Raw genomic sequence first — 23,453 nt, 5'->3', positions numbered from 1 at the left:
AAAATCAATTGGTCTTAATAATCACATGCGGTTCTTAAGCAGTATAAATGATATCAAAAAATATTATTATATTGCAGGTTTTGTACAAAGCAATTTGCTTTCTATGGCAGTGTTTATGGATATATATACAATACAGAAACATTATCAGGTTCATAGATACATCTCAATTTGTAAATGTAATATATGGTCTCAAGTATTTTATAACGGACGGGAAAAAGCAAAACGATTTCAGGTATAGTCTATTCTGTCCACAATATAAAACATCAACGACGAACAAACACGGGCGTATTCACATATCTTTTAATAGATCTGTGCCTCATATAGTTCTTAACCACTGTTATTTGACCAAGGACGAAAGGCCATGCATGCCCTTCTAACTTGAGCCTAAACTGTACAACGTTATTGCATTTATTTGACACGTATGTTTGCAGTATATTGCATTATGCATGTGAAGTTTGGGGATCTACAAAAGGTACGGATATTGAGAGGTTACACTTAAACTTACATGTATATAAGAAGATTTTAAAAGTTTAGAAGTCGACTTGCAATGCAATGGTGTATTTAGAATAAGGTCGATATCCTTTGGAATATATAAGAAAATTCAGAATGATAAAATATTGGTTAAAACTAATGGATTCGAAAAATTGTATTTTGCAAACTGCGTATTCCTTTTTAAGTAATAGCAATACAGGCAATTGCTTTAACTGGGTTAATTATGTCAAACATTGTCTTTTTTTCTCTCGGGTTCGCAGATGTATGGACAAATTACTATTCATAAAACCATAAAAGTATTTTGTATATGATAAAGCAAAGAATATTTGATCAAAGTCAACAATATCTGAGAGGGCTATTAGAAGCCTCACCTAAATGTATTTTATATAAGCACTTAGCAAATCATCATATTCTTCAATACTATTTGACAAAGTATATTCCTATGAAATACCGAATCTGTTTATCTAAACTTCGTCTTTCTGCACATAATTTAGCTATTGAGACTGGTAGATACAATAACACAACGAGAGAACAGACACTGAGCTGCAATTCAGATAAAGAAGACTAATATCATTTTATTTTGATATGCAGAAATTACCATATTCTGAGAGTTAAATACTTAAAACCATATTACTGGCGAAATCCTTCCATGTATAAACTTGTACAGTTACTAAGTGTTGACAATATCAGCGATCTTCGTAAACTTGCTAGATATATATTTGAGGTTAATAAGGCACGAGTGACGTAAAACATACATATCAATATAATGTATATAAATGTCTATGTATGTATTGTTGGCATTTAGAATATGTTTGTGTCATTACGGGTTATGTAACTTACATGTTGTTGTTGATGATGATGATGATGATGTGAGAGCGTTAATGATTGTTGAATGCACAATACTGATGTGGGAGTGATAATGATTGTTGAATTCACAATATATACGTATATATATCATTTGTAATTTATTGTAAATTATGGTTATCCAATATGTTGTCAAACTTAAGGAATGAAAGTTGACATCCATGATAATGTAGGGGGTTCCACATCCATGATAATGTAGGGGGTTCCACATCCATGATAATGTAGGGGGTTCCACACCGCAGCCTCTTACAATATACTCCTTCGGATGTACATGTATATACTTAAACGAAAAAGAATTTTTTTTTATGTATTTTGTATATAATTAAATATACATATAGCTATATAAAAATCGGGGAAATAAAAGTGCATCCTGTCTAGAAGCCGAAGCAATGTTTAAAATCAACCAGGTGGGACGATAACCGTATGCACATCCGGTGCTGCTAAAATATCAAAATACAGGTGCCTGCACAAAATAATGCGTTCCTTTTCATTCAAACCAGTATCCATTTATCACTAACATGGAGACCCATCATCGCAAATATTTTTTTCAAACAATAATTCCTTTTACAGTAACGATTATCACAAACTGCTACTGGCATGTTCCTCGATGTAATCCTCCCCATATTCTTTACAGTTTTTACGGCACGACTGGATTTCAATACAATTTTCATAATACTTGCATAATGTACTTTTAAATTCATAACATTGTCGAACAAAACATACTTGTGTAAATCTTTTTCGGTAAATATACAAGAGAGTTATTTTTTCATTGGTACTGATTTGGTTTGTAAAACGCCATTTACATCATTTTTATTTAGGTGACTTCAAAGTACGATAATACGCCGGTCATGACCACAGGGACCTGAGCATTGTTAAAATTATATTTGGACATATGGTTTAGATCCACTTTCGGTTAAAATGCCACCCACAATGATGATATATAGGCGTTTATATCATCATTGAAAGTTGATCTAGTCGAAATATAGCTGTAACAAATTCTCAGGTACATGTGATCATGCCCATAAACGGTGCTGAATATGATTCATTCAGTAATAATTGAATATAAAACGTACCAATTTATTTTAACCGGATACACAAACTCATTGCATGCACCATTTTTGTACAACTTAAGCATCAATGTTTAATGATAAAACCGTTGTTTGCTCATGTAGCGCCATGCTTGTTTACTAAACACGACGGTATTCTAACCGTTGTATGCAAGTATGTAGACCGAAGATATTACGTATACCGGTATGTGTATCTGAGACGCAGCCTTCTGTACCCTGACATTTACCAGGGCTTAGTACAGCCAACGTTAACTTTATCGTTTGAAATGATTCAGTATTCATTTAATTCTTATCTGTTGCCGGACTCTCATCCGTCCGGACATCCCCAAAATGTTGTTCCCTAGAGCCGATCCTTCGTCATATCCGGGACGTTACACAACATTAGGATATGTATCATTACCCAACAATGTTGTTTTACTATAAAGGGGTCAGCAAGTGTAACATCAACGATAATTAGTCATTAAGCGTTACGTCAAAACGCCGGTACGGGAAAAGACGATGACCGGCCGCGATCAGGAAGTCCACGCGTAACGTCGCTACGCGTATGCGCCAAGACCGGCACACCTGCGTAGCAGGAGGTTAACGGCTGCCGAAACAGCAAGGAATACGACCGGTAATCTTAACCATCGGATTGATCCTCAATCATTGATAAACAGACTACGTGAGACTGATTTGGGTGCACGGAGAAAGTACGTTGGTTTACCACCAACACCGCAACGTCGAGCACGTCGAATTAATAATAAGAATATTTATTCGGGTAAAATATAGGCATACCATTTTGATTATATTTTGATTGTCGTATGCAATGGATGACGGCACCACGGACTTAGATCTAATCTAATTATTTTCTATGAGACGTTGGAGGTCCATGCTCTTTACAGTTTAATCTCGATTCACATTATTTTCAGCGCTGATGGCCGTCAACTAGTGTACCGACGTAGAGACGAATGCTTTGCTGACGCCTTTGTTTTGACGCATGACCAATTTAGGGGTGGTTCGGTTATGGTTTGGGGATATCTCCATTGGTTTAAAGACACCGTTGGTGATTGTCCATGGGAATCATTTAACGGCCGTACGTACGCTATCGGGAGGAGATCCTTATATTCCCCATGTTGTGCATTTTGTTGGCAGCATAATCTAACGTTGCAGCAAGATAACAGCCACATGTTACAATAGACTGAAGCGTACAAGGATTCTCCCTACCCCCAACCCAACCCAACCAACCCAAATACCCTTCTCCAGTTAACCAAAGCACTTTTCCAAGAATAAATCGAAATTCAAATACAAAGATTGAACGTTCTGGATGCAACGAAGAACTAGAGGTGCTATATAGCTGTTCGATAAGTTTCAAAACTGCTGCCATTTGAACTTTGATTCAAGTCAATCATGATCGACCAGGTAACATCAATATTCAATATAAACGGTTATACATCTGAAATTTAGACATAATTCTTAGAAGATTTTATTTTTCTAAACATTAAGTTTTAATTTGCGTCAATCTAATTAAAATTATATCTTCTCATCGCTCCCGTTTACTGATATGTCGCGGTGAAGATCTAACAACATCCCGTAGAGGGTCATGTTCAGGCGACCTTTGCATTAACCAATCAGATGAGAGCTTACGCATTTCTGTAAGTGATGATGTAATGATTTCGGAACACACTTGCTATGATAAAAGACCGAGAGGTGTCAAATGAGCATCGAAAATGGCGGCGCCCATGACACCACGCCGTGTCTATCTACAAGACAACGTTTGTACAATTTGTGGATTTTGCTTTGAAATAAGAGGGACTTCCTTTTCTGGTGATGTTGTCGTTAAAAAGTTTAACAACCTGAAACTAAAATTAACCAATGACAGGCTTCGCAATATTCAAACTATCACTGGACCAGACGAAAAAGTGGATTTTGGGCTACGAGGTGTCTGCATTAAATGCTACAGGTCCTGCTTTCTGAATGGTTGAAAGAAAGAGGTATGTCGCGTTTTGATTGGCTTGTTATAAATACGATAATGCATTCAAGTTGACCTCTGACGCGACCCTCTATGGGATGTTGTTAGATCTTCAACGCGACATATCAGTAAACGGGAGCGATGTGAAGATATAATTTTAATTAGATTGAATTTGCGTTTTCTTTTTCGTTTCAGTAACGGTTATATATTCATTTCTCAATCGTTAAGTTGAGTAAACTTAAGTAAATATAGATGTTACCACAGATATGAACTCGGACCAGCCTGTCAGTTGAGGTCAATAAACAGACGAGGCCAATGCCTGTGGTCATTAAATGACGTTTTATGAAAAATTGTATTGCTAAGATTCTAGTTAGAATATTTGTATGGCCGTTATACTTGTATACTGAAACGAATCACGTTTTATCCGTGTTTTTATCTGTGTTTTTATGGAAGGTATCAGTCGCCATAATTATTTTTTATAGAATTAGTTACTTCTGGTTTGGAATCTAATTCTATGTACATTTGTATTATTTCCCTAGTTGATAAGTTATAGAATTAGTTACTTCTGGTTTTGAATCTAATTCTATGTTCATTTGTATTAATTCTATGTTCATTTGTATTAATTCCTTAGTTGATAAGTGTCTTTTTCCATGCTATGTACATTTGTGTTGTTGCACTCGTTTACAAATATATTGCGTGTTCATTCCATGCTATGCTAGTTTTCATTTCATGCTATGCTAGTTTTACCGATCGCGATTTCGTGTTAGCTTGTAGTATTCAATCCATTCCAGACTTACGTGATGTTATATACTCAGTACATTCTATCGGTTGATCTGAAGCTTTCGTCATTTTTGTAAAAACAGAAATTCGAAACAAAGTTTTAATTCAGAAATAGCTAGCTAGTCAACTAGTAAACGAGTAAGCCAGCAGTTGAAATACGTTAGGTTTCCTCATTATGACGACAAGCTGCGCTGCGATCGTCTTAAATATACACGGACCGCTCCCCAACCGCATCCGGATCACCGTACGGACGCAATGTCGTTATTTGTTTACGTTTTGACTATTGTATTTTTAAGGTTCTTATATTCATTACTGCATAAATTAAATATATGTTCAAGAACATATTAATGACGCCGTCAATATTGATGTAGACTCGGACAGTGCGAGAAACATTTTAAGGGCCTGCACAAGAAGAACAATTAGACTTGCTCAAGTCCAGAAAATAATCACATAAACTAAATGCGAGTCTAATATTGACAGAGCGTAGAGCTTTTCTTCCCCACTCCAATACACACATTTAAAACAAAAGTGAAAAAAAAATAAGCAAAAGTATGTAGGTTAAATGTTGCAGTAACTTAATTAACAATCTCTTACCCCCTATGACAATCTCACCCCACCACCACCCCAATTACAATTAATTCTTTATCACCTGTACTGTGCATGTCATATTCTTATATACATTTTAGCTGAAGTTTGGAGAAGAGTTTTAAGTGGCTTTTGAGGCAAGATTACCATAGGTCAAAGATAGAAGAATATGAACCAACTTCCTCCACCTAACAAGTTATTTTTAGAGTCAATCAGAGTAAACCATTATCTGTTTTTGTCCATACCAATGAAACAGGAGTTTTTGATAAGAATGTTAAATTGAAACAAAATCATACAAACTTTCAAACCCAACAAAAACGTGCTGTCATCAATATCCACTGCTTCATAGACAAGTCCATAGCAGATGTCCATGTCAAAATTTAGTAAATTCACAGACTTAATTCTGTGGTAAATTATACAATTGTGAATGGTTATATATTTCTAACAGAATAATTCAAATCAAATAAATAACCTTTAATTGCTCTAATATAATGACAAATATATTTAGTTTGCAACACTGAACATTTTTTTAAAGTTAATATCTATGCAGCGTTTACAATTACCAAGATATGCAATTCCCTTTTAAGGTTAAAGTTTATTTATGTGGCAGGGTTCAATTGTACATAGGATTAAGGTCGCCTTCTAGCTTTGAGCTAGAGCGAATTTTCCTTTAGCTCAGTGGTAGAGCGTCCGACTAGGAACCTGGAGATCGAGGGTTCGATCCCCGGTGGAAGCACACTATTCTCTTTCTTGTTACAAATGGTGTCTGTGGCCCTTCCTGTAGTGACAGGGAGTTAGAACATGGGTTGTGGTGTCCGAGGGCGAACACATTTTAAAAGGTTGGAGTAGTGTGGCAGGGTTCAATTGTACATTAGGATTAAGGTCGCCTCCTAGCTTAGAGCTAGAGGGAATTTCCCTTTAGCTCAGTGGTAGAGCGTCCAACTAGGAACCTGGAGATCAAGGGTTCGATCCCCGGTGGAAGCACACTATTCTCTTTCCTGTTACATTTATATTTAAAATAAAAGAAAGGTACTGAAGTGTTTAATGAAAGGTCAGCTTAAGCATCCTCATCATGCATGTATGCATTCAGTAGAGCAACCCTACCTGCATCATTAATTTAAGTATTAACCATATAATAGTTTTTGTTACTGAGATATGGGGATGCACAACTTTTCCTAATGTGCACTGATGTACAATGTAGAAGGAAGTCACTGGAGTCTAAAATGTAAGTCAAATTCAGCATCTACACGCATTAATCAGTGTCCCTATAGCTGTGTCATTGATGCCATCATTATGAATTTATTACCTAGATGTACCCAGAAATGGACCCAACAGTTTTTCTTAATGGGAATGGAGGTCGAGAACGAATCCATTTATTCATCCTCTGCAAACTTCGTTGAGTAGGGGCTGGGAATAAAAAATGTAACTTGTGAGCAGAGACGTATACGTTTCTGTTGTGAGGCAAACATACAAAGATGAAGATAAATAACAACATACATATTTACATAAGTCAATGATTTAATTTCATAAAAAATATCAATATGCATAAAAGTTAACAAAACAATCACTACAACAAAGTTATCAACAAGTATGCTGTCATTACATATATCTACATACATGTACATATATTTGATGGAACAATTTAAAACATTTTTTTTTTAAACAAAGCAATGCAAAGGAATACTGAATAAAATATAATCATCATGAAATATCATGACTCAAGACCAGTTTTTAAGAAACTGATGCCTGTTTTGGACACCTGTGACCTTGAAAGAAGGTCAAGGTAATCTACATGATGAAACTTTAAAGTATTTATCCCAGGTACTTGCTGACCAAATATAAGGGCCCTGTGATTTTCAATTTAAAAAAGTAATTTAAAGAAAAAGTTGACAGACAGACTTATGACAGACACTTCACTATACCATAAGATTATGACAGTTTGTACCAGAGGAGCTTAAAAGTGTATCTGAAGTTCATGAACCATGATATTTGTCTTTCCTTCATTCTGACTGTATGGCCAAATCAGAAAAATCACAACAATTATCAATCACTAGCCACGGTATACATGTCATTGGTCAATGCTCTTTTTAATTAATGTCCAACAATATGGTATTTTCATCGTCATATATGCAGCAATGTCTTGTTTTCTCCATTCAAAGGCTTAGGAATCCCAGAAAGACAAAGCTCTTGCAGTGTCTTACATGACACTGCATCCTGATGGTAGGTCTGGATTTGCCAAGAAAAGTTGGACATTCTGGAGAAAAAATAAAAATAAAATATTGTCATGAATCAGACATAGACACTGTAGATATGATAGTTGTAACTGTATGATATGCTTTTGTGGGAGAATAGCAATATATACTCTGCGAGGTCACCCATTCAATTTTTGAAATTTGACTAAAAGTTGGTTCATACTAAACCTACAATAAAACATAATATACCTTGAATACATCAGCATCATTTCATAGAAGAAACATATATTTTAAGTATATATACAGATCCCACTATGGAACTTCGAAACTGTGTTTATGATAATAGGACTAATTTATTATAATAACACCTCATTTTGAATATACTTAAGCTAACCACCTGTTTCAGGACTGCCAGTCACTGGTAGTGAATTACAAAGCAAGTTTCCATCTCATGGTTTGCATGTCTTTAGAAAGCTTCTGTTATTGTGTCTCGAGGATGTCGCTGAATAAAGAGGACAATTCAAATAACAAGTTAAAACTATGACGGGTTATCCATATAAATCTTGACATTCCATTTAGGTAACTTAACAAAATATTAAATTCTTTTATTGATCAGCATGAAGTTTAATTGTAGTGTGTTTAATATGTCTTTGCATTAAATGTCACCTAAGTGACAGGCATCTGGTTTCAAAAGCATATCCGATGGTCAGTTTACTGGAAGTAGTAAACTGATGGATGAATGATTGCATAATTATGAAGTCTATAATTTTATGGTGCTTAATTACTGAATCAATAGACAGAGTTGTTAACTATACATTAGGTTTCCTGCTTCAGTATTTTACATAATTAACTATAACATCAATCATATAATAAATATTGAGCCAAACAAGAAATGTTGTTTGTTTCCAGTTACCCTCCCTAATGATTTGTGCCTCCTCTATTTTTTGTCAAATTTCAAGGAAGCACTGTTAAAGTCAGGATCACTTCCTACATAAGCGTTGTGAAAAAGGAAAAAACATTAACTACATGTACATGTACCCAACCCTAATTCCTATTTTTGTTCAGACATGTAACAGGAAACCATCCTATTTTTTTATGCCTACCTATTATTTTGGTAAAATTTCAAGGAATCACTTAACATGTAACAGGAAGCCAACCTGATTTATTTTTGTTAAGCCTTTAACAAAATAAATAGCTCAGACTTACAATCTACATTTGACACTTGAGTTCAGTAATGGACAGATCAAATTATGGAATTTGTACCCGTAATCAATAATTGAAAAGGCAAGCTTATCAATTTTGAGTCATATTATCAAGTATTGGCCCATCACTAGTTACCATTAGATGTAAAAAAAAAAAAAAGACAAACAAGAGGCCTAGAGGGCCTGAATCCCTCAACTGGATATTGAAACAACCACGGGAACATATTGTGATTAAATACATCATGTACTGCAACTATAGGCTCTGTCTCTCAGCATATTGAAAGAGAATAATTTAAACACTTATCAATATTTCCCCCCTATTGGACCCCGCTCCTCTGCCCCCAGGAGGGTCACACCCTCTGTTTATACAAAATTGGGTCCCTTTTGACCAAGGATACTCGAACTCAAGGCCAAATGTAGTCAAAACCCACTGAGCTGTTCGACTTCAGGACAAGTGGACACCAAGGATGAAGCTTACCAAGTTTAAAAAGATTCATTCCCCGGTTCTTAAGAAAATATCTAAAAGTTTACAGACGGGTGGTGACCTAATAATAATTTACATGTATACCAGCATATAAACAGTTTCAAACATTGTGAAACATGATACATTTTTATATGCACTACCTCCATTGTTCAGGAAATGCCTCTTCACTGTAGGAGTTATTCAGAGTATCAAGGAAGTAGACGGTCTGCTGTCAAAAACCAGTGATCAGGTTGGCAAACTGGCACTTCATAACACTTCATGCTGACCAAACCAGACCTACAACAATTATGTCATTGAGATTTCAGTAATATTTGCTAAATGTTGTACATAATGCACATGAAAAAAATTGATAACGACTTAAAACAAGTATTTCAAATTAACTTAAATCAAAGATATGTTTGATAATTGGTCAACAATATTGACATCCAATATCACTCAATAACCACTGTTCCCATGAACTATAGCTATAGATTACATCTTTGCTAAGCAATGATATACCATTGGCAAGGCAATGATATGCCATTGGTAAAACAATGATGTATCACTGGTATGAAAATGATATAACATTGGTTAAGTAATGCTATACCACTTGTAAAACAATGCTATACAGTTGGTACAGCATAGCTATACATGTACCATCAGTAAAGCAACAAGCAAATTCGTGGAATATATATCCCCCGCTTGTAGGACATATTGTAGGTTAACATGATTGAGGTAAGGTTTAAACATGTGAGTATCATGCCGTTGAGACATAATGTATAGCTTGAAACTTTAAGGTGTAAATTAATCGTTTAATCCATCAGAATTTACTAACCTCATTAATTATCTGTAAATATGTACAGAAGACATGGGTTTGCAAACTTAGCATGAGTCGGATGTGCATACAGAATTTTGTTGAAATATGTAAACAATATCTACAGCAATTATTACACGAAAACCAAAGTGTGCCCGAGATGGGTGGAAAGACAGAGGAACACAAACATTTTTCTTAAGTTTGAAGGAATTTGGCTAATATTTGCTAGAGTTACTAAGCGGAAACTGCAGATAATGACTTTTTTCGTTAATCAAAGGGCCATAACTCGGCATAATGGAGTCCGATTAAAGCGGTTGTCAAACTTTGCCGAGCCCTTAATGTGTTACCAAGTTTGAGGACAAGCAGATAATATTGGTGGGAGTTAATGAACAGAAACAGCATATAATGATGTTTTTCGTTATTTAAGGCGCCATAATTCAGCCAAATAAAGTCTGCTGAAAGTGGTCATCAAATTTGGTCAAGCCCTTGAGGCATTCAACACTGGTACTAAAGTTTGAAGAAAAACGGTTAACATTTGTTGCAGTTATTACACAGGACGGCAGATAATGACTTTTTTTTGCTATTCAAGGGGCCATAACTCTATTATAAGTCCACTGAAAGTGGTCATTAAACTTGGTCGAGTAATGATATACCACTGGTATGGTAATGATATATCACTGGTATAGTAATGATATACCACTGGTATAGTAATGATATACCACTGGTATAGTAATGATATACCACTGGTATGGTAATGATATACCACTGGTATTGTAATGATATACCACTGGTATGGTAATTATATACCACTGGTATGGGAATGATATATCACTGGTATGGTTATGATATACCACTGGTATGGTAATGATATATCACTGGTATAGTAATGATATGCCACTGGTATGGTAATGATATATCACTGGTATTGTAATGATATACAACTGGTATGGGAATGATATATCACTGGTATGGTAATGATATATCACTGGTATAGTTATGATATACCATTGGTATAGTAATGATATACCACTGGTATAGTAATGATATACCACTGGTATGGTAATGATATATCACTGGTATAGTAATGATATACCACTGGAATAGTAATGATATACCACTGGTATGGTAATGATATACCACTGCTAAAGTAATGATATACCACTGGTATGGTAATGATATACCACTAGTATTGTAATGATATACCACTGGTATGGTAATGATATACCACTGGTATGGTTATGATATATAACTGGTATAGTAATGATATGCCACTGGTATGGTAATGATATATAACTGGTATGGTAATGATATATCACTGGTATAGTAATGATATGCCACTGGTATGGTAATGATATATAACTGGTATAGTAATGATATACCACTGGTACAGTAATGATATACCACTAGTATGGTAATGATATACCACTGGTATGGTAATGATATATCACTGGTATAGTAATGATATACCACTAGTATGGTAATGATATATCATTGGTATAGTAATGATATATCACTGGTATAGTAATAATATACCACTGGTATAGTAATGATATACCACTAGTATGGTAATGATATACCACTAGTATGGTAATGATATACCACTAGTATGGTAATGATATATCACTGGTATAGTAATGATATACAACTGGTATAGTAATGATATACCACTAGTATGGTAATGATATACCACTAGTATGGTAATGATATACCACTAGAATGGTAATGATATACCACTGGTATAGTAATGATATACCACTGGTATGATAATGATTTACCACTGGAATAGTAATGATATATCACTGGTATGATAATGATATACCACTGGTATTGTAATGATATACCACTGGAATAGTAATGATATACCACTGGTATGGTAATGATATACCACTGGTATAGTAATGATATACCACTGGTATAGTAATGATATACCACTGGTATGGTAATGATATACCACTGGTATGGTAATGATATACCACTGGTATAGTAATGATATACCACTGGTATAGTAATGATATACCACTGGTATAGTAATGATATACCACTGGTATAGTAATGATATACCACTGGTATAGTAATGATATACCACTGGTATAGTAATGATATACCACTGGTATAGTAATGATATACCACTGGTATAGTAATGATATACCACTGGTATAGTAATGATATACCACTGGTATAGTAATGATATACCACTGGTATAGTAATGATATACCACTGGTATAGTAATGATATACCACTGGTATAGTAATGATATACCACTGGTATAGTAATGATATACCACTGGTATAGTAATGATATACCACTGGTATAGTAATGATATACCACTGGTATAGTAATGATATACCACTGGTATAGTAATGATATACCACTGGTATAGTAATGATATACCACTGGTATAGTAATGATATACCACTGGTATAGTAATGATATACCACTGGTATAGTAATGATATACCACTGGTATGGTATTGATATACCACTAGTATGGTAATGATATACCACTGGTATAGTAATGATATACCACTGGTATAGTAATGATATACCACTGGTATTGTAATGATATATCACTGGTATAGTAATGATATACCACTGGTATTGTAATGATATATCACTGGTATGGTAATGATATACCACTGGTATAGTAATGATATACCACTAGTATGGTAATGATATACCACTGGTATCAGCATTGCTACAGATTGCAAAGGAATGAATTGGTACAATACTGATATAAACCAGTGTCAAACATAGATTCACACATCAACAGCACTGAACTGTACGAGTTCAGTTATCACGCATCAAATATATAAAACCTGTCAATATAACAAAACGAATAAATACATTTAAAACAAACCCCTCATATATATACATATACAAAACAGTGTAGAATGTGGCAATTATGCAGGTTCGTCAACACACAAACACACTTCCTAGGATTGGAATCTGTGGCTGTAGTATTTAATTTCAATACGGTAGAAAGCCTCACTGTCATCAAACACAGAACAGCATGAGTTGATTTCGAAAGTTATACAAAATATAAATTATTATTCATGATGCAAATCTCATAAAGATACATTGACAATATTTTACCATATTTATAGGTTCCGGTTAACATAGAAATTTCTTGAGTGTCACACAAAAAGTCGGTACTAGACTCAAAATTTAGCCAGCGCAATATCCCGCCATGAATTTTGAAAAGGTAGCAGCTTCAATTACGCAGATAAGATAAGAATTAAATTTGTAATACATGTTTTTTCATAATTATTCAATTTCTGTAAATTATGAAACTGGCATAGGAAAAATTTGACGCACGATATCACAATGTTAATAAGGCTTGACCAGGAGATCCTTACCAAACACCAGAGCATTTTTATTTATATGATTGTATCAATTCATTTACCTGTAAATGTTTTGAGCAGACCTGCAAAATATATTACAATCAAATAGCTCCCAAAAATGATTACAGGCCTGGTAAGTCTTCGCCAAAGACCTCTGGAAATAACTACAAGCCTGTTAAGTCTTGGTCAAAGTTAATTTGACCACTTGGCCCGTTTCTTAATTTGATGACTAGTCCAACCAGTGTGTTCATTCAAACAAAAAAGTATCATAATTGGTTTCTTCAAGTAGAGACTAATTAAAGGAATGTGTTCAAACAAAGTAAAGTAATTGAGCATTTTTCATGGAATAAAGGTAATGTTAGGTTATTTACATAGTTATTGCTTATAGGATCACAGGTTATTTGTGCAGCACTTGACAATCAATGATTTCCACCGACTTCTACATACACTATATATAAAATAGATAGTTTTAGCCTCCATACATAATTACTGTAAAACCCATCACAAAACATATCCGGATTTCTTATGCTAACCTACTTTGTAGATAAATAAATGCAATGATGAAGTGATGTGGATTTCTATATAAGTGTTTCAGTTTTTACTAGACTATTCACCAAGTCACAATGATATTTTCACAAAAACTAAAAGAATGTCCAAACGACTGTTGCATATTTTTCAGTCTCAAGTATATTTAAATGAGCCCAATTGTATTATGGTGAAAAAAACACAAAATCAACAGTAGATTGCCATACTGACACCTGTCTTTGTTATACAAACACAGACATGGTCATTTAACACCATATATTTACATTCTGTGTTGCATTTGCCTATATGTCGCTAGTAAACCAAATTGCAGTATATGAGACTGTATACTACAATTTACAATGATTATCAGAACCCTCACTTATTTCCCCAGAACCCTCACTTATTTCCCTAGAACCCTCACTTATTTCCCCAGAACCCTCCCTTATTTCCACTTCACCTCAGTTGTTACAGCACGGTTTTGACACATTTCCATTTTGGCTGGAATAGCAAATAGATGTCCTAAAATTCATTCACTTGCTGTTTACAATCTGCCTGAAAAAGAAAAAAAACAATATGCACATTTAACAAGCTTCATACATAGACAGTGTACTGTATAATGTTACAAATTAAAGTAGAGCAGTGTCTCTCTGGACCTCTGTACTTTTCAAGAGCATTCTAAAGCCATTCCCAATACCTAATACAATGTATTCCTCATACTGCATTGTCTTTGCTTTGTATGTAATTGTAACAGGTTCAACACATGCACAGTTCTATTTATTTTGAAAAAGAAAATTGTGAAAAACTAAACTGGTAAAAAAAATACATGGTCAACTGATCATGAAACACCAGTTTCCTTTTGAAAATGCAAATACTGGGTATTGGAAAATAATCATGATATACATGGTTAATTATAATGCTGTTTTCCTTTTGAAAATGTTGATAGTGGAAAACATTCAAGATATACAGTGTACATGTAAAATGACTACAAATTCTGAATCTTACCTTATTTTTTGTTGGGTCCTCACGAAACATATTCCTTTACCAGAAATATATCGATACTGATAGCGCAAGTAATGTCCTTCCAAAACACAACCTTAGTAAAAATATTAAATGTTATGTTACAATACCTGTAAGTGATACATTGTCATTATCACCATAACCTGTGTAACATAATAACAACTGACACATCAAAATAATGTCAGGCAATCTACAGTCTCATAATAACAACTTACACATCAAAATAATGTAAAGCAATCTATAGTCTCCTAATATAATAACAACTTACACATCCAAATAATGTCAGACAATCTATAGTCTCCTAATATAATAACAACTTACACATCAAAATAATGTCAGGCAATCTGTAGTCTCATAATAACAACTTACACATCAAAACAATATGAGGCAATCTGTAGCCTCATAATAACAACACACACATCAAAACAATATGAGGCAATCTGTAGCCTCATAATAACAACACACACATCAAAACAATATGAGGCAATCTGTAGCCTCATAATAACAACATCCACATCAAAACAATATGAGGCAATCTGTAGCCTCATAATAACAACATCCACATCAAAACAATATGAGGCAATCTGTAGCCTCATAATAACAACTTACACATCAAAACAATTTGAGGCAATCTATGGTCTCCTAATATAATAACAACTTACACAGCAAAATAATGTCAGGCAATCTGTAGTCTCCTAATATAATAACAACTTACACAGCAAAATAATGTCAGGCAATCTATAGTCTCCTAATATAATAACAACTTACACAGCAAAATAATGTCAGGCAATCTGTAGTCTCCTAATATAATAACAACTTACACAGCAAAATAATGTCAGGCAATCTATAGTCTCCTAATATAATAACAACTTACACAGCAAAATAATGTCAGGCAATCTATAGTCTCCTAATATAATAACAACTTACACATCAAAACAATTTGAGGCAATCTGTAGTCTCATAATAACAACTTAAACATTAAAATAATGTAAAGCAATCCATAGTCTGGAGACTGGTTAATCTTATTCCTTTAGGGGTTTGTTACAAATGTCCAAGATACACATATACCATACTGATATGAGTCACAGCACACATTAACATTAACACACATGTATGTTTATGCTCCATTTAACATATTTGTATACCATATATATGTGTATCTTATATGTATTTTAGACATTTGTAACAAACCCCTGTGGGTAACCTAAAAATATAGGATGGGTAAGTGGAATTTTGCTAAAAGGTTAGTACTAAAAATATCAAATTGTACACCCCTATACAGTCTGAAAAATTATTACCAAAATGATCATAGGGTCACTCATAACAAAGTACAAGTAAAACAAGGCATCACAAGTGATACAAATACCCTCACATTCACAAATTGTGACATGTGTAAGAGGAAAAGAAGTTGCTAGAGCAACAACAAAGTTTTTGGTAAAAATAGTAAAAGTGACCTTGACCTTTAACACAATAACCTAATACGTGAACTTCCTCAAGGTACTTCCATACCAAAGACTGGTACGAAGTTTCATGAAATTCTGTTGAGGAATGAAGTCGCAAAAGCCATGATAAAGAGTGTAACATACAAATCCCCTCTTTTGTTGCGAGGGGATAATAAATATAGCATATAGTAAGCTTGAGTGATGTACTGGCTTGTCCTGTAGTCTAGATAATCAAACTAGATTTTATGTGGTAGTGAAGCGGATTTAAAACCACCCAAACGAAATATACGAGTGTACTGGTAATTAAAAAAAAGTTTTATATTCTTAGCAAGTTCCTTTAACCTCATTCTTCAAGCAAAAGTGAAAAAAACAGGTTTTCCTGACTATCAAACTTACCATACATGCAGCGACATAAACTACTTCCAGGGCGACATTCTTCTTCATCATAGATGCAATACTCAAACTGTGGACATTCTCTGTAGATCAAAGGCAAATTACACCAATTTTTATATTATGCATTTAAATTGTTGTCAACTTTATGGTTAAATGAAGAGATGTTAAACGAACCATGTAGTGAAGAAAGTTATTTTTTCATATAATCTTATCACAGAATTCTTCATGGTCATATAATATGATACTCCTTATGAATAATTAATGTAAAGAAATTGACAAGAGAAAATGCTTTCTTGGTGTTTCTTGGCTTATCTGTAATAAAGGTATCCTTAACTGTACAACCGTGTTTTACCGGAAGCTGTCTTTGAACTTCTGACTAACAATGAATTCTTATTATTTCATAATTTTTCAGAATACAAGTACCGACATTTTATTTGGCTGTCACCAAGAAAGCAGAGTTTTATTCTCCAATTGGATATGGAAAGGTACAGGGTCACATGTCTTGATGATTGAAGACCATATTTTTTGGGGGGGGGGGGGGTATTCCTGCTTCCTCCCAATTTAAGACTCCCTACCCATTTCCAGCCAGGCCAAAAAGACTAATCAATGCGGTGAAGTATAGCTGTGAAGACCAAAATGTATATGTAGCTTTATCCACATATATCCCCATCAAATTTAGTATATTTTATTGAGCTCTATTGTCTAAGAATTCATTTTCAAATAAAGATAAAGTTGCCCCAAATCATAAGATTTACAAAGGATGTGTATTTAAATCACGGTTCGCCTTATACGGGTTTGGGTTTATCTGTTAAATTAATCGTATATCAATAACAAAAAATATCATAGTGTTAGTGATAAACAATTATCCTGCTATTGTAAGTTATAAAATTAGTTTTGAGTGCCATAATTTATCACTGTTAGTTGCACGTCAGCCATGTTTAATCTGTTAATTAGTGTTATATTTAGCTGTCTCGTAAACGATTTTGAAAAACCCCGAAGTCAAGACACTGAATAACACATACATGTATAGATATGAATCAATTTCCCTTTGTAAATGTTTCTGTTGACAAATATGAGCACCCCCCTTCCCCGAGTACGAGATCTCAAAGGCGTTTGCTGAAAAAAAAAACTTTTCGTACTTCCACGAACATATATTAGATATATACAAGTCCGTGGTATTTCATGGCTCTCAGCCAATATAACATAAAGGTCCTTCATTAAATGAAAGACGTAGTTCATTTGTATAACATCAAAAATATATTCAAATTATATATGTTCCTGTAGATCTATGTATGTCGTTGAAGAAAACAGACATCACATTGTTTAGGGGCCGAGGTGAACGAGTAGGATGTTGGACCGGGAGAGGCCGGAACGACTTTGTTCGTTTTTATAAAATGAACACAATAGGAACATTTCATAGGTCTTTCCCACTTTCAACAAACTGTACACATTGTTTCTAAACACTAATAAGTTGAAGGGAATTGCGTGGAAATGAGAAACTATTTGCATGCGTGTTCCGACATCCATACACAACACGTGTTTTAATCCTCCTCGATATGAGCACCTTTCACAACACCTCAGCGTTAAAACAAATGCCTATGGGTGTGTAATCACAATAAAAAGAAGATGAAAACTTTGTTAATCACATGACAGACTGCAGATATCACAGTATTCCTATCGCTCTTTGGTAAAATCTAATAGGGTTGAGTTGACCCCATTGAACTTGTGACGTCACAGGTCTGGGACACTGAAACGGGGTCATCGCTGTGGGGCCACAGGCGAAATTTCAAGAAATATTGTGATTTCTCTGCATCCCCAGTGAATTCTGGGAGATACCGACATGCTCAGCCTCTTTTCCGATTTGGGCGCGAGACGGACAAGACGTGCTTTTGGGAGTCACTTATTAACAAGGTAAATAACTTCTATTTTGATCGCATGCTATTGATATGCCGCAGAGGGCATTATTATTATTATCACTATCAGTGAACGCCGATGAGGGTTTTGTGTTTGAGTAAATGCCATGTTGGTTCCGCATAAAACACTGAATACCGATGAGGGTATTTGTGTTAAAGCTAAGTAATAAGACACACGAGGTGTTACGCGCTGAAGAGAGCAAGCGTATCCTATATGAGTGATCTGAAGGACTTTTGGTCGTAGTGTTGATTGATCTGAGAAGCATGTGACAATGTATAGACTTGTGTAGGTCTGTTATATTACGTAAGGGGACGGCTAGCTTGCGGTGGATCTATATAATAAATAAAGCGAGAGGATATAATGAGAATATATTGTGATATAAAAGAGATGTTATCTATAATTTGCGGTTGTTTGTTGTAATTCAGTACGGGTCCACCTCCTGTTTTGAGAAAGCCGCACTCGCTGGAAGGAAAAAACATCTTGCCTATAATTAAGAAGATGAGAAGTCATGAAGGAAGGAGGAGGCCCTGTTAGTAATTTCAAACGTTTGACGGGTGACACGGCCCGAGAGATTTTGGAAATGGCAGGGAAAGAGGACACGCGAGATAATGTGGAAGTTCTTCTGCATTACACAATCCTCCATGCTAATGAGATCGGTCAGCCGAGTGGACAGGATCTGTCAGAGGCTGTAGAGGAGCATAAAGAACCACCTCCAAAAAGAGATGCAGCAGTGACACCAGCATGCTAGAGAAAAGGATAAAAGAGCTCGAGGAGCAGCAAAAACAGGAGAAAACTAGTGCCATGGAGGAAATTAAAGATAAGGTGAGGCATCTGGCCATGCAGTGTTCACCTAGCGTTCCATTGATACTATCGTGTTTGGAGGATTTATCAAATATAACACGGAAATTAAATCACGACGATAAATTACTATACGAGGAACTTTCCAGACAAGCATTAAACAACCAGGACAAAATAGATGTTGCAGCATTTTGTGTATCTGTACTCGGGGGGGAAACCTCTGATATTGTTGGGAGGGCACTCGCTAAGGCAATGAAAAAACCGATAGAGCAGCCCAAGTCCCCTCCGAAGGCCTCTGAACTTCAGATGGTGTCTCCGTTACTAAATGTGTATGGTCAGCCTCAGTCCCAGACCCCCAGTTATCTCCAAATCATGCCACAGGCCACTCCTTTTTCCCCCGTACAGATGGGTCACCCTTATGCAAATAATCGTCGCTACTTCAATATGGGAGGGGGTACCTATAGAGGTCAAGGAAGGGGTTCGTGCAGAATGGCTAGAGATTACAAAGTCTAATTCGGACGATATGTCAGGCACTGTACAGGGTTGGATTGAGAAGGGAGTACATATAGAGCCGTTAATGAGGTCATTCAGGGGGAATTTTCAAGACCAGTCATATGACAGCAGTACCCATCCATCTAGGCATTTTCAAAATGCGCATTCATGTAAACCGTTCACCGATTTCATCAGAATAGAGCTTAGTGAAAGAGTAAGAAATGGTTCCATGAGATTGTGAGGGAAAGTTGGTGAATGTGAATTACCAAAATCATTATGCCTCTGACCGTTGAGCCATCTAAGCCACGGTTTTGTCATGACGAAAGGTTTTTGAATTTATGGACAAAAGATCAGCCTTTCAAATTAGAAACATTGAAAAACATCCATAGATTAGTAGATAAGAATTCATATATAGTTTGCTGTGATGAAAAATCAGGTTATGATCATGTGCGCCTCTCGAGGGAGTCCGAAACATACATTGGAGTTCAATTTGGGGGTTGGGTGTTTTCGTATACCACCTTACCATTTGGATGGAAAGGATCTCCATATATATACCAGTCAATAGGGATGCAAGTTACGTCATACCTGAGGAACTGTGGCCTCAGTACAATTCAGTACATAGATTACAGGTTTGCTGTAACGGGGCCCACATTGAATGGTGTTATAAAGGGGGGAGACAAACAACTCGCGAATGAATCAAACGAGATGGTTCAAAAACTACTACAAATATTGACGCGTCTGGGTTATACACTGTCCATACAGAAATGTCAAGTGATTCCGACAACTTGTGTAAAAATTTTGGGATTTTTAGTTGACTCTAAAAAACAAGCTTACACGCTACCACATGATAAGAAAGAGCGATTTGTAAAATTAAGAGAAACAATTTTGTCACATAAAGACGTTAGTGTCAAGACGTTGCAGCGTTTTGCTGGTAAATGTGTTTCTATGGGATTAGTTGTCCCGGCCGCAAAACTCTACACACGTGAGGTAAATTTAGCGATATCGGCTGGCCTGAGGAATAGTAGGTGTGTCCGGCTATCGGGGTCAGTGCGCGAAGAGATTGAGTATTGGCGTTTCCTTGACACGTGGGATGGGTGCTCCCCGTGGAGAGTAGAACGTCATTTACAATTATCTATGGCAACAGATGCTTCATCTTTCAGATATGGGGTCGCGTTACTGTCGGGGGAAAGTCAGGGATTACGTTTCGGCGATTTCTGGAATCAAACGGATGATCGCCCTATTCATCTAAAAGAGGCACATGCGGTTTTAAAAGCTATACAGTCCCTGGAATCAGAGATAAAAGATCACAGAGTTGATTTATTTGTTGATAATACGGCTGTGCTGCATGCATGGAACAATCAGGGGGGTAGAGATGACCGTCTCACGAATATAATTAAAGAAATATTCCAGTTGTCAATGGCGCTAAACATAGATCTGAAAATGAGTTATATCCCTTCAAAGGAAAATGTAGCTGATGCACCGTCTAGAGACATTTCTCCTACAGAGTGTATGCTCGATTTTAAAACCTGGGAATATGTAGATGACTGTTTTGGACCGCATACGGTAGATTTGATGGCTACAGAGACAAATGTCATGAGCTCGAATAATGGTGACTCGCTCAAATATTTCTCGCTCTATCCGACCCCGACCTCTGCAGGTGTCAATGTTTTTGCACAGGATTTGAGACAAGAAGAAAACCCTTATGTTTTTCCACCGTTTCATTTAATTTTACCAATACTTTGTTTACTGAGAGAACATAAAATACATCAATGTACTGTGGTAGCTCCAGTTTTTGATCAGAGGCCGGTATGGTGGCCACTTATAAAATCTATGGAAATCGCTGTACTCCATTTGGGGAAAAAAGGGGATAAGGGCATACTAAGAATACCCTCAAGAAAAGGTGTTGTCCCGGATAAATTTGGTTTGAGATGGGATCTTTGTGCTTATAAGGTTCAATCATAAGTCGCAGTCTAGTTATGCGTTTTGATTATTTCAGGTGTCATCGGTAGGTGTAATCGATCTGCAGGATATTGACAACCGACTGAATACTCTGGACGAGAGAGTTAGGAACTCAAAAAATAACAGAAAACGTGATAGTTTGAAATGCAGATTTGTAACATTTTTGTCGCAATTATCACACTCCCCAAACCTGGATAATGTGGGTCCAAAGGATGTATGCAGGTTTTTGGTTTGGAGTGATCATTTTGGAAAAACACAGATACGTGGGGTATTTTGCAAATTTCTTGGACGGTCAGGTGTGTTCGAATGTGGGTGTCCGTTAAGATTGGCGGCGGGTTCTTTACGTAATTTGATCAGTCAATTGTCCGATATTTTCAAGAAACATGGGAGGGGACACATTTGGGATATTTCATTGAATAAAGGAAACCCCTGTATGGCGCCCTCGGTCCACACATATGAGAGGTCTTACAAAGAGGAGCTTGCACGGGCACGTATTGTCCCAAAGCAAGCAAAACCATTATTCTTAAATAAAATTAAAACCATGTCAAAATATATTGATAGGGAGTTACAGTCAGACCTTACTCTTAGAGAGAAATATGTTTTAGCAAGGGATCAAGCATTGTTTAAATTGCAATTTTTTGCAGGAGATCGTGCTAGTGATATGACAAACATTTTAGCGCAAGAAGTCAAGCAATTATCTGATGGGTCTGGATATGTATTTAGTCATACATACGGGAAAACATTGAGAGGAGATGGAAGATGTAACACTTTCGCTGTTAAAAAATGCCAAGATCATGACATATGTCCCGTAAGAGGGCTTGAATTCTATTACAATTGGGCACGTTTAAATGGGGTCGATTTAAGTGTAGGCTACCTGTTCCGGCCGGTTTTAGAGAACGGGCGAGTGCTTGATGATCAGTTATGCTACTCTGCAATATATGAGCGATTAAAAGGCTATCTTGTTACATTAGGAATTGATGAGGGGGAGACGCCCCATAGTTTGAGAGGAGGGTTTGCTGTCAGTATGTCGGTATCTAGGACAGAAAATGGGTCAAATGACCTGATGAAACACGTGGGCTGGGCCAGTGAGAGGTCAGCACAATACTACTCGCGTGCGTCGTCCATCAGTGAAGCGAGTGTGATTGCGGATAATGTTGCAAGTATGT

General features: G+C 35.9%; 3 long non-coding RNA genes across 3 annotated transcripts; 1 reads left to right on the top strand and 2 right to left on the bottom strand.

Moving 5' to 3' along the window:
* Positions 1–7,248: 7,248 nt before the first annotated feature.
* Positions 7,249–7,751, top strand: LOC110453935. The gene is made up of 2 exons (XR_002463323.1): positions 7,249–7,557; positions 7,630–7,751. It is a non-coding gene; the product is annotated as an uncharacterized LOC110453935 (long non-coding RNA).
* Positions 7,392–10,096, bottom strand: LOC110453933. The gene is made up of 3 exons (XR_002463321.1): positions 9,755–10,096; positions 8,326–8,430; positions 7,392–7,990 (listed from the first exon to the last, which is right to left on the bottom strand). It is a non-coding gene; the product is annotated as an uncharacterized LOC110453933 (long non-coding RNA).
* Positions 10,097–14,638: 4,542 nt separating this feature from the next.
* On the bottom strand, positions 14,639–17,213 carry LOC110453934. The gene is made up of 3 exons (XR_002463322.1): positions 17,128–17,213; positions 15,275–15,365; positions 14,639–14,824 (listed from the first exon to the last, which is right to left on the bottom strand). It is a non-coding gene; the product is annotated as an uncharacterized LOC110453934 (long non-coding RNA).
* Between the last annotated feature and the right edge of the window lie 6,240 nt (positions 17,214–23,453).

The sequence above is a fragment of the Mizuhopecten yessoensis genome, unplaced genomic scaffold (genome assembly GCF_002113885.1).
Source record: "Mizuhopecten yessoensis strain PY_sf001 unplaced genomic scaffold, ASM211388v2 scaffold7547, whole genome shotgun sequence".
Classification (NCBI taxonomy): Eukaryota; Metazoa; Mollusca; class Bivalvia; order Pectinida; family Pectinidae; genus Mizuhopecten; species Mizuhopecten yessoensis.
This window is presented reverse-complemented; position numbering and strand designations above follow the sequence as displayed.